Below are 12,540 nucleotides of genomic sequence, written 5' to 3'. Positions count from 1 at the left end.
AAATTTTATGCCATATTTATTTAATTAGTTATTGGATTTAAATCACAGTCCATAAAAACTTTTATGAAAAATAGATTGTTTTTCCTTCAAACCTATTAATTTTAAAGTCTTGACACTGCTGAGCCAGTGGATATTTCATTATCAATTCTTATTGAGGCCTCCTTACTATCTAATGTTGAAATTGGAATGAGAGAAGCTTGCAGAGAGAAGCTCCAGATGACAAAGGCACTATTCACTGACTCATGGATCAAAACTTCAGTGGTCACTTTAAGTTCAGAACTGCTTCTATTCTGTGCTTTTTGGGGTATGAATTTTTTTTTATGGCTGTGAGTCCCAAATGTCCCCTCATTCAACACTCTAAACCAGGAAACCTACCTTTTCATATTGCCAAAATAGCTTTCCCAACACTGTAATTTCAATCACATACCCACCAATCCCCAGGGTTCACCTACTCCCTTCCTCAACCCTACCCCAGTTCCATGGACTGTACGGCCCACCCTCTTCATCCTAGCCCTCTGTCAATCGTGCACCACCCAACCCAATAGTTTCAGTATACCCCTATCATGTCCTTTCACTGCACAATTACTTAATTCCACCCTACTATAGATTTTGCTCATGGCGAAGTTTGACTCACAAACGTCTCCCTTTATATTTCTTGTACACCTATCTTCAAGACTCTAGATCTTTGAGTCTGCTCCATTTGCTTAATTCTTACCAGTGAGGTCATATAATACTTGTCCCTCAATGCCTGTCTTGATTCACTCAACATAAGGTCCTCAAGATTCATCCATGTTATTCCGTGTGTTGGTACTATATTCCTTCTTACAGATGAGTAATATTCCATTGTATGTATATACCACACTTTTTTTTCCATTCATCCTTTATGAGCAACTTGGGTTGTTTTCAACTTTTGGTAATAGTGAATAATGCTGATACAAATATCAGTGTGCATATGTGTTTGTGTCCTTGCTTTCAATTCTTCTGGTTATATACCCAGAGGTGGCACTGCTGGATCATATGTCAGATCTATGGTTAATCTTTTGAGGAATGGCCAAACTGTCCTTCACAATGGCTGGACCATTCTACATTCCTACCAGCAGTGGGTGAGGGTTCCCATTCTTCCACATCCTCTCCAACACTTGTAGTCCTCAGTGTAAGATGGGTGTAAAATGATATCTCATTGTAGTTTTGATTTGCATTTCCCTAATAGCTAGTGATGTTGAGCATCTTTCCATGTACTTTTTAGCCATTTGCATTTCTTCTTTGAGAATTGTCTGTTCAAATAGCTTGCCCATTTCTTAAATGATTTTTGTCTTTATTTTTGAGATGTAGGATTTCTGTATATTTGCTGGATGTTAGGCACCTATCAGATATATGGTTACCTAATATTTCTCCCTTTGGGAGGCTGTCTATTCACTTTCTTGACAAACTACTTTGAGGTGCAAAAGTTTTTTTATTTTGAATAGGTCCCATTTATTTATTTTTCTTTTGCTGCTCTTGCTTTGGGTGTGAAGTTCATGAAACTATTTCCTATTACAAGACCTTGTAGATGCTTCCCTACATTATCTCCCAAGGTCTTTATGGTCTTGTCCCTTATAATTTGATCTTTTCTCCATCTTGAGTTGATTTTTGTATAAGGTGTGAGATGGTGTTCCACTCTCATTCTTTTGTATATGGATATTTAGTTCTCAAGCACCATTTGTTGGAGGCCAATCTCTCCCAGTAGAGTGGTCTTGGTGGCCTTGCCCAATATCAGTTGCTGTATATATGAGGGTCTATATCAGAACTTTCAGTTTTGTTCCATTAGTTGGTATATCTGTCTTTGTGCTAATACCATACAGTTTTGATTATTGCAGATTTGTAGTATGATTTAAAGTCAGGTAGTGTGATTCCTCCAATTTCATTTTTCTTTTTTGATATGTCTTTGGTTATGCAGGGCCTCTTGCCCTTCCAAATAAATTCCATATTCAGTTTTTTCAATTCAGTATAAAATGCTGTCTTGATTTTCATTGGGGTTGCATTAAATCTGTAGATCAGTTTGGCTAAGATAGACAACTTAATGATGTTTAGTCTTCCCATTCATGAACAAAGGGTATTCTTCCATTTATTTAAGTCTTCTTTGATTTCCTTTAACAATTTGTGTAGTTGTCTATGTATAAATTGTTTATATCTCTAGTTAAATTTATTCCTAGGTATTTGACTCTTTTAGTTGCTATTGTAAATTAGATTTTTTTTCTTGATTTCCTCCTCAGATTGTTCATTATTGGTGCACAGAAATGCTACCAATTTTTGCAAACTGATCTTATAACCTATGACTTTCCTGAACTCATTTATAAGCTCTAGAAGCTTTATTGTAGATTTCTCAGGTCTTTCTATGTATAGGTTCTTGTCATCTGCAAATAGTGAAAATTTGACTTCTTCCTTTCCAATTCGGATACCTTTTATATCTTCTTCTCGCTTAAGTGCTCGAGCAAGTACTTGTAACACAGTGTATAATAGGAGCGGTGATAGTGGGCATCTTTGTCTTGTTCCCAAACTTAGAAGGAAAGCTTTTAGGATTTCAACATTGTATATGATGTTAGTTGTGGGTTTTATATATGTACCCTTTATTGTGTTGAGGAAGTTTTCTTCTATTCCTATCTTTTGCAGTGTTTTTATCAGGAAAGGCTGCTGTATTTTGTCAAATGATTTTTCTGCATCAATAGATATGATCATGTGAGTTATTTCTTTCCATTTGTTTATATAGTGTATTACATTGATTGATTTTCTTATGTTGAGCCATCCTTGCATACCAGGGATGAAACCCACTTGGTCAGGGTGTATAACTCATTTGATGTGTTTTTTAATACAATTAGAAAGTATTTATTGAGGATTTTAGCATCTAGTTTCATTAGAGAGATTGGCATGTACTTTTCCCTTCTTGTGGCGTCTTTATTTGACTTTGGTATTAGGGTAATGTTGGCATCATAAAATGAGTTAGGCAGTGTTCCTTCTACTTCTATTTCTTTGGAAAAGTTTAAGAAGGACTGGTGTTATTCCATTCCAGAATGTTTGGTAGAATTCTACCATGAAGTCATCTGGTCCTGGGTTCTTCTCAGTTGGGAGGTTTTTGATGACTAGTTCACTCTCAGTTCTTTGACTGATTTGTTGAGTTTATCATTATTTCTTCTTTCATCAAAATAGGCTCTTTGTTTGTTTCTAGGAATTTGTCCATTTCCTCTAAATTATCCTTCTTGTTGGCATATAATTTTTCAAAGTATCCTCTTATGATACTCTTTATTCCTGCAGGGTCAGTGATGATATCCCATTACTCATTTCTTATTTTGTGTATTTGCATCTTTTCTCTTTTGATCTGTTAGTCTAGCTAAGAGTTTGCCAATTTTACTGATCTTTTCAAAGAACCAGTTTTTGGTTTTGCTTATTTTTTCTAGTGCTTTTTACTTTTTGATTTCATTTAGTTCTACTCTAATCTTTTTTATTTCCTTCTTTCTACTCCCTTTGGGGTTAGCTTGCTGTTCTTTTTATAATTCCTCTAGGAATGCAGTTAGGTCTTTGATTTTAAATCTTTCTTCTTTTTTGATATATATGCATTTATGACTGAATTTCCTCTCAGTAAACTTTTGCTGTATTACATCAGTTTTGATATGATGTGTTGTCATTTTCATTAGTCTCAAGGTAGATGTTGATTTCTGTTGTATTTTCCTCCTTGACCCACTATTTGTCTAAGAGTGTGTTCTACACTCTTAGTTGTCTAAGAGTATCTTTGCCTAATCTGATTCTCTGGTCTTTGCTGATTTCCAGCTTCATTCCACTGTGGTCAGAGAAATTACTTTGTATAATCCCAAACTTTCTGAATTCATTGAGAGATGTTCTGTGGCCTAGCATGTAGTCTGTCTTGGAGAATAATCCATGTGCACTTGAGAAGAAGGTATATCCTGCTGTATTTGGGTGGAGTGTTCTGCATATGTCTATTCCATTCAGATCCTCTAATGTATTATCCAAAGTCTTCATTACTTTATTGATTATCTGTCAAGATGTTCTATCTAATGGTGATAATGGTGTATTGAAGTATCCCACTATAATTTTAGAGGCATCTGTGGATCCACTTAGTTTTCCCAGTGTTTGCCTCATGTATTTTGAGGTGCTCTGGTTAGAAGCATAAATATTTATGACTGTTCTTTCTTCTTGAAAAATTAACCCTTTTACTAACATGTAGTGTCCAGTTTATCTCTTAAGATCCTTTTACATTTAAAATCTATTTTGTCTGATATAGCTACTCTGGCTCTTTTTTGGTTGTTGTTTGTCATTTGTGTTCCAGCCATTCATTTTCAGCATCCTTGAATTCCTGGGTCTAAGGTAGGTTTCTTGTAGACAGCATGTAGATGTGTCTTATTTCCTCATCCATTCTGCCATTCTGTGTCTCTTGACTGGTGAGTTTAATCCAACAACATTCAGTGTTACTACTGCCAAGGAATTACTTACATTAGCCATATTTTCTTTGGGTTTATGTATGTCATATGTTGTTTCCATTTCTTTCTCTCTCTTTTAAAATTTCTTCTTACACTCTCCTCCAACTCTCTCTCTCTTCTGTTTTTTCTTTTCAACATGAAGCATTCCCTTTAGTATTCTTGAAGGCATACTCCCTTAATTTATTTTTATCTGTGAATATTTGAATTCTCCATCATTTTTGAATACTGGCTTTGCTAGACAGAGATTTCTTGGCTGGAAATTTTTTTTTGTTCTTTAGCACCTTAACTATGCCATACTATTGCCTTTTTGCCTCCATGGTTTCAGATCAGAGATCAGCACTTAATCTTACTGAGCTTCCCTTTTATGTGATGGTTCTCATTTCTCTTGCTGCTTTCAATATTCTCTCTTTGTCTTGAACAATGGACGATTGATATGTCTTGGAGGAGGCCTGTTGGAATTTATACTGTTTGGGATATGCTACACTTACTGAACATGTACCTCCATCTCCCTCAATAGGGTTGGGAAGTTTTCAGCTATTGTTCCCTCTAACATTCCTTCTGCCCCCTTTCCCTTCTCTTCTCCCTTTGGAATGCCTATAATGTATATATTTGTGTGTTTCGTGTTGTCATTCAGATCCCTAAGTCCCTGCTGGATTTTTTCTAACTTTTTATCTATCTGTTTGATTCAGATGTACTGTTTTCCACATCACTAATTCTTTCCTCTGCCTGTTCAAATCTGCTGTTATGTGCTTCCAGTGTATTTTTGATTTCTTGGATTATTCCTTTCATCACCTCATATCCATTATCTTTTTATGTATGTTTACAACTTCTTCAGTATGTTCTCCTAGTGTCTTAGTATCCTTAAGCTCTTCCTTCACTTCATTAATTTGGTTTATGATATTTGTTTGAACAGCTCTGATTAGTTGTTCCATGTTCTGCCTCTCCTTGTTTTTCGTTTGTTCACTGCACTGGTTCATGTCTTCCTGTTTCTTAGTATGGTTTGTAATTTTTGGTTGGTGTTCAGGCATCTCTTCACCTTGATGAGTTTGTTCAGTAGATTAGTTTCTCTCTACTCTAGTGTTTTATTTAGTTGCTGTTTTTTTGTGTGTAGTAAGTTTTCTCTTTGACATTTTGTTCTTCCTTTTCTCTTTGCTGTAGTTGTCTATGTTCCCTTGAAAGAAAAAGGATTAAGGCCAGAGAAAGGGAAAGAGATAAGAAGAGAAAAAGTATAATAGTAATAATAATTGTAAAAGGTAGAAGAGGAACCATATAAGACCTAGGAATATGAATAATTAATTCAGGTAAGAAGTGCAGATGAATAAGAATAAAAAAGTGGGGTACAACCAATGAAATGAAAAACCAAATACAGAAAAATATGTAGAATAGTTAAAAGGCCAGAATGATAAGAAGAGATGGAAAGAGAAAAGACAATAAGGAAAAAGTTAAAATAAGAAAGAAAACAGAGAATAGAAGAGATAGAAATAAAAACAAGAAAAACTAAAGACTAAACAAAGAGTTGGACTGTAATAACAAAAGGAGAAATCAGAAAATAGGAAGATGAAGGAAGGACTAGCATAGGTAGAGAAAACTTCCATACAAATAAAAGGGGAAACCAAGGGAGAGGGATATACAGCAAAAAAGAAATGAAAGCAGTACCTAATTTTTTAAAATGGGGGGGGGGTGGGGAGAAAGAAGGAAAAAAAAAGAACAAAAAACAAACATTTAAGCAAGCAAACAAAAACTTAGGAAAAACAGAATTCCCTCTTAGTCCCCTGAGGAACATCTTAGGTTGCTGTTGTTCATCTCTCTGCAGCCCTGCAGCCTGCCCTCAGCAGGTTTTGAATTGGGTTTTAGTGAGTAAACTAAGTTAAATTTTTAAAAAAGGAAACTTTTTAAAGAAAAATAAGTGATCCAAGAGAATACATAATACATAATACAAAAATAATGTCTATATATTCTCTTCTCTAAAGTATCAACTGGGTGTTTGATAACAGGTGGGTCACTACTCTAAGGAGAGTTGGGAATCAAACTAGGGACCTATTATATTCAAAGCAGAGACTCTTCCACTGCCCTAAACTTATTGCTTTCTCTCCCAGGGCAGCTGGTCACGATAGCCTGCTGAGATCCCCCTCAACTCTTTGGTCAAGTTGAGTTCCCTTCTGAAATTCAAGTGGGACCCTGGTATCTGAACTCAACACAGACAAATGACTCTCAATCCTCTTCCAGACCACCTCTTTTTCCCAGGGGACCCTAAATAGGCCCTTGGAGGATTATTAAGTGCTTCCTACTGCCTGCCTTCCTTGGGGGAGTTGGCATGTTGATAGTTTCAGCACAGGACTCGTCAGTTGCCTAACTCTGCCCTCTCCAAGCCCAAGTTCCTCTCTCCCAGGTTGGCTATATAAATCAGGCTGCCTGAGCAGATTCACCTCTCCCTTTTTTCCAGGGCCACCTCTTGCCAGCTGATATGCTCCCAAAAGTTCAAAGGGGGTCCAGTTAAGCAAACCCACAGAAAGGAAACCCCTCTCTGCCCTTTGCCAGAATTCTTTTACTCCCGGAGTTTGCTCCTGTTTACTTGGTGGCCAATGGGAGTGAGGGGGTTTGTAGCAGCTTTTTCCCTTCAGGATAGGGCTTAGCCTATTGTCATTTCCAGCCACCAGAGTGAAAAACTCATGGTTTTCTCTTGGGGTTTTTAATCTCTTTGTCCAGTTCCCTCCCGATTGATGTCCTGAAGCCTCCTACTCTTTGGGTTCCCAAAACAGCTCACTCAGGCAGGATCTTGCCCCTTCTCATCTGTTTTTTTGTGAGAGAGCTGGTGAGTGCATACTTAAACCAACACCATCTTACTGGATTTTTTTCCAATTAATTGTTGAGATTAGAAAATCAATTAAAACTAAAAAGAGTTGAGATGATGCCTACCTTACTTTTAGGTTAGGTAAAAGATCCATGATTTTACTCCATTCATTCACTCTTTCATTCATTCATCAGCTATCATTATTATTGAATATCTACAGTATGCCAGATACTTTTCCTATTGTTATTCTCTTGTTCACAGGATTGCAAAAAAGGATAGACATGAAAGCATTTTATATATTTGCATGTGTGTAGATAGATAAAATGTCTAGATGTATATAAATATATATTTATATATGAATATTGCCACCAAAAAGCCAAAGAAAATACTTAAGGAGTGAGTGACAGACTGCCTTACAAGATTCAACTTGGAAAAGATAATATAATCCAAAAGTGAATCATGTAGCCTTACCTATTTATTCTTCAGTGTTCCCTGTTTCAAAAAATATCACAAATCTGCATTCCTTAGTGTATCACACATTTTTCCCCTTTACAATCTCCCATTCCATGGTGGTTAGTTTTATGTGTCAATGTGACTAGGTATGGTGTCCAGTTGTTCCTGCATTTTGCTGTGAAGAAATTTTGAGATGGGATTTGATCTATAATGGGTTGATGCTCTCTTTGTGAATACCAAAGACCAGTGATCTTTGGGTCTTCTGCCACATGGCTGGACACATGGTAGCATTTGTTGCTTTCTCCCTTCTTTCTGGATTTTGTTGATTTCAGCTTCTTGCTTCCATGGCTTTCTTTTTCTTTGTCTGACTTCACTATCTTATGAAGGACTCCAGTAATAGGATTAAGACCCATTCTGAATGAGGTGGGTCATACTTAACTAAAGTAGCCTCATTACAAGTTCCTACAATGGGTCCATACGCACAGGAATGGATTAGCTTTAAGAACATGATTTTCTAGGGTACGTACAGTTCCAACGGACCACACTAAATGATTTTATTGAAATTGAGAAAGAAGGAATGTCTACTACCAACTATGTAAAATTTATCTTTTTCGTTTAACTAATATACAACCACCGATGAGGCACCATTTGTACATTTTTATTATCTATTGAAAGCTTATCCTGTCACCTTTTTATCATCGAAGAAGTCCCCTCTCATGCCTATTCTTCCTGCTGTTCTTTAGCTGCCTAGAATAATAGGACATTGTCAGATTAACCTACCAGATTGGTTTGCCTCAGCACAAGTAAGGAGGCAGGGCAGGGTATGGTAAATAGTGTCACCTTTGGAACTTACTGGACTCTGCCACTTACTAACTACAGAAATATTTCCTAAGAAACAAAAGATGGATCTGTTAGCTCTATGGCCTTATGGCCTTTGGTTCAGAGTGCAAATGCTTAAAAGATTAAAACTGTGTTAATAAACCATGGAAAAATTATCTGCCACCCTAAAAGTTACCAAAGTTTAGGAGGAAAATATATTATGATCTCATGTCCTCTCAATAATTTGAAGCACCCAGCTTACAACATCAGATGTTACACAATCTAAAGTCTATGTTCTTTAAACACTTCCTTAAACATAGACTATTGGCATAGATGCAGATAACAGGAAAAAATTTTGAAATATTCCAATTTGCTAACAGATGTATTTTGGGAAATTTTTTATCAATATTTATGTTTTATAATTTTATCTTCATGTAAGATGTGATTTAACTATCTTTATCTTGTATTTTTCAACTAGTAGGAAGTAAGTTTCAGATTTTAGTGTATATTAGTAATTTTTATTTTAATTATATAAATCATGAAGATATTAACTAATAAAAGGTTAAATTAGATTGCAATAACCATAATTTCCTCATCGAACTAATATCACAGATAAACCTATATTCATCTTTTTTTCATTCTTATAATGTATGTTTTTTGTTTTCCTTTTCATTTTATTTTTAATTAATTTATTGAAATATATCAACCACACACAATCATACATAAACAGTAAGTGTATAGTAATAGTTATGAACTTATAAAACAGACATATATAACATCATACAGGACTCTCATAACTCGCCCTACCACCAACACCTTACATTGTTGGTAAACCTTTTTAACTAATGATTAAAGGTCATTGTCAAAATATTACTACAAACCAAAGTATTTTTCCCGAACCCTCCCTATTATTAACTTTATATCATTTATATATGAACATACATAAACAATTAAGTGTATAGTAAAACTTGTGAACTTACAAAGCAAACATGCATAACATAATAGAGAGGTACCATACATCAACCCTCCACCAACACCTTGCATTGCCATGAGAAGTTTGTTACAAATTATGAAAGAATATTTTCAAAGTCTTACTACTAATTATAGTCTTTATTTTACATTTGGTGTGCTTTTCCCCCAATCCACCCTATTATTATTTTTTAAATATATATTTTTTATGACAGAAGTCGTAAGCTTATTAAAAAAATCATGCACATGTGCAGAATTCCCAAACAAAACCCCATTATCAACACACCACACTATTGTGGAACATTTGTTACAACACCCCATTATCAACACACCACACTATGGCTCACATTTTCCATACTGCCCCATTATCAACACAGTATATCTTTGGCATAGATGCAAGAATATTATATTATTACTGCTAGCCACAGTCCATAGGTCACTCCATTTGTATTTTTCCCATGCGTTCCCAATATTAGTGATGTGCATTTGCTCTAGCTCACAAAGGATACTCTTGCCTCTGTACCATCACCCACAATTCCCATCCACCTGTTGGTTTACTGTGCTATTCAGTTCCTAGATTACTCTCTAGCTTTTTGTCAATTGGCATTTTTTACCTAGACTACCATTTTCAGCCACATCCCCATTTATAAACTAGTTATTACTCACTATTCATTACCATTCATTCTAAACATTTCCACACTTTTACAGTAAAGCTAATTAAAACTTCTACATAGATTAAACATCAGTAGTTCATCTCAGTCCTTCTCTTGTCTCCTTTAAGAATCTACCAACCACCACCAGGTCTTGAAGATATTTTCCTACAATTTCTTCCAGAAGTTTTATGGTTCTTGCTTTTATTTTTAGGACTTTGATCCATTTTGAGTTAATTTTTGGATAAGATGTGAGGCAGAGTTCCTTTTTCCTTCTTTTGGCTATGGATATCCAGTTCTTTCAGCACCTTTTGCTGAATATACTGTTCTGCCTGAGCTGTTTGGGTTTGACAGGTTAGTCAAAAATCACTTGACCATACTGTGAGGGGCTGTTTCTGAACCATCAGTTTGGTTCCATTGGTTTATGTGTTCATCTTTAGGCCAGTACCATGCTGTTTTTACCACTATATCTTGGTAGTATGATTTAAAGTCTGGAGATAAGGGTTTGCTTTTCTTTTTTATGATGTTTCTGGTTATTCAGGACCCCCTGCCCTTCCAAATAAATTTAATAATCTTGCTTTAATTTTTTCTTTAATGCTGGTGGAATTTTTATCTGGATTACATTGAATACATATATATATCAATTTGAGGAGAATTGATATCTTAATGATATTTAGTCTTCCAATCCATGAGCATGGAATGTTTTTCCAGTTATTTAGGACTTTTTTTATTTCTTTTAACATTGGGTTGCAATTTTCTGAATACAAGTGCTTTACATCATTGGTTAAGTTTATTCCTTACTATTTGAGTTTTATCTGTCATATTTTATTTTATTGATATATTGATATGATATATTCTGATATATTGATATAATATATTTTGATATATTGATATATTTTATACTTTTATTGATATAATCTTCACTTCTAGATTCTCTTCCAGGCCTCTCTCTCCTGACTTTTCTTTTCAGACTCTAGCACACCCTTTAGTGTTTCCTAAAAATCTGGTCTCTTCCTTAAAAATTCTCTCAGTGTCTGTTCATCTGTGAATATTCTAATTTTGCCCTCATTTTTGAAAGACAGTCTTGATGCATATAAAATTCTTGGCTGGAAGTTTTTCTCTTGCAGTATCTTGAATATATCAGACCACTGTCTTCTTGCCTCCATGGTTTCTGGTGAGATATCACTTAATCTTATTGGGTATCCCTTATGTTTTGCTTTGCTTTTCTCTTGCTGCTCTCAGAATCCTCTCTTTATCTTTGGCATTTGACATTCTAATTATTATGTGTCTCAGAGTTGGTCTATTTGGATTTTTTCAGTTGGGAGTATGTTGTGTGCACATGGATATCTATGTCCTTCAATAAGGTTGGGAAATTTTCTATCATTATTTCTTCAAATATTTCTTCTGCCCCTTTTCCCTTCTCTTTTCCTTATGGGACACCCATGAAACGTATGTTTGCACATCTCTTGCTGTCGTTTAGTTCCCTGAGACCTTGTTCAATGTTTTCCATTCTTTTCTTCATCTGTTCTTTTGTATGTTCACTTTCAGAGACCATTTCTTCAAGCTCACTAATCCTTTCTTCTGCCTCCTCAAATCTGCTGTTATATGATTCCAGTGTGTTTTTAATTTCATTTATTGCACCTTTTCTTCCCATCAGATCTGCTATTTTTGTATGTATGCTCTCAAATTCTTCTTTGAGCTCATCCAGTGTCTTCTTAATATCCTTAATCTCTTTAGCCATCTCACTGAATTTATTAAGGAGATTTGTCTGAACATCTGTGATTAGTTGTCTCAACTCCTTTATGTCATCTGGAGGCATATCTTGTTCCTTTAACTGGGCTATATCTTCCTGTTTCTTGGAGTGTATTGTAATTTTTTTATTGTCTTTGCATCTGGCTTACTAGAGTATTCTGGATATAGTTTTTTCTCTTTAATTTAGGGCTTCCTGCCCTTTCTCACTTGCAGGAGAGCAAGCTGCTCCTGGGTTGACTGTTTTTCTCCCTTCCTAGTTGTGCAGTAGGAGCCAAGGATGTAGTTGGTGCTATAAACTGTAGAGGCTCAAGTTTCCCTCATTGCCCCAGGGATGAATGAAGTTTCTCCCAGCCTTTCCTTTGCCAGAGGTAGGGACAGAGTCACAGTTGTGTGGTATAATTCAATTTGTGCAGGCCTAGACTGTATTTGACCAGAGAGACTGATAAAGTTTCACACCCCTTCCTCTCCTGCCTGGGGTGGAGATGAAGCTGTAGGTGTAGGCAGCAATCTATGCAGTATAGGTCCAAGATGACCACAGTTGCCCTGGTAGACTTCTGATTATTCAGTTTGTGCTAGTCAAAAGTACCCACTGTTACCTGGATAGGCTGGTGTAGGGCTTACCAGCCTCCTTTCTGCC

Source organism: Dasypus novemcinctus, chromosome 1 (genome assembly GCF_030445035.2).
Source record: "Dasypus novemcinctus isolate mDasNov1 chromosome 1, mDasNov1.1.hap2, whole genome shotgun sequence".
In the NCBI taxonomy this organism is placed as follows: Eukaryota; Metazoa; Chordata; class Mammalia; order Cingulata; family Dasypodidae; genus Dasypus; species Dasypus novemcinctus.
The sequence above is the reverse complement of the archived record's forward strand: the minus strand, read 5'-3'. Positions refer to the sequence as shown.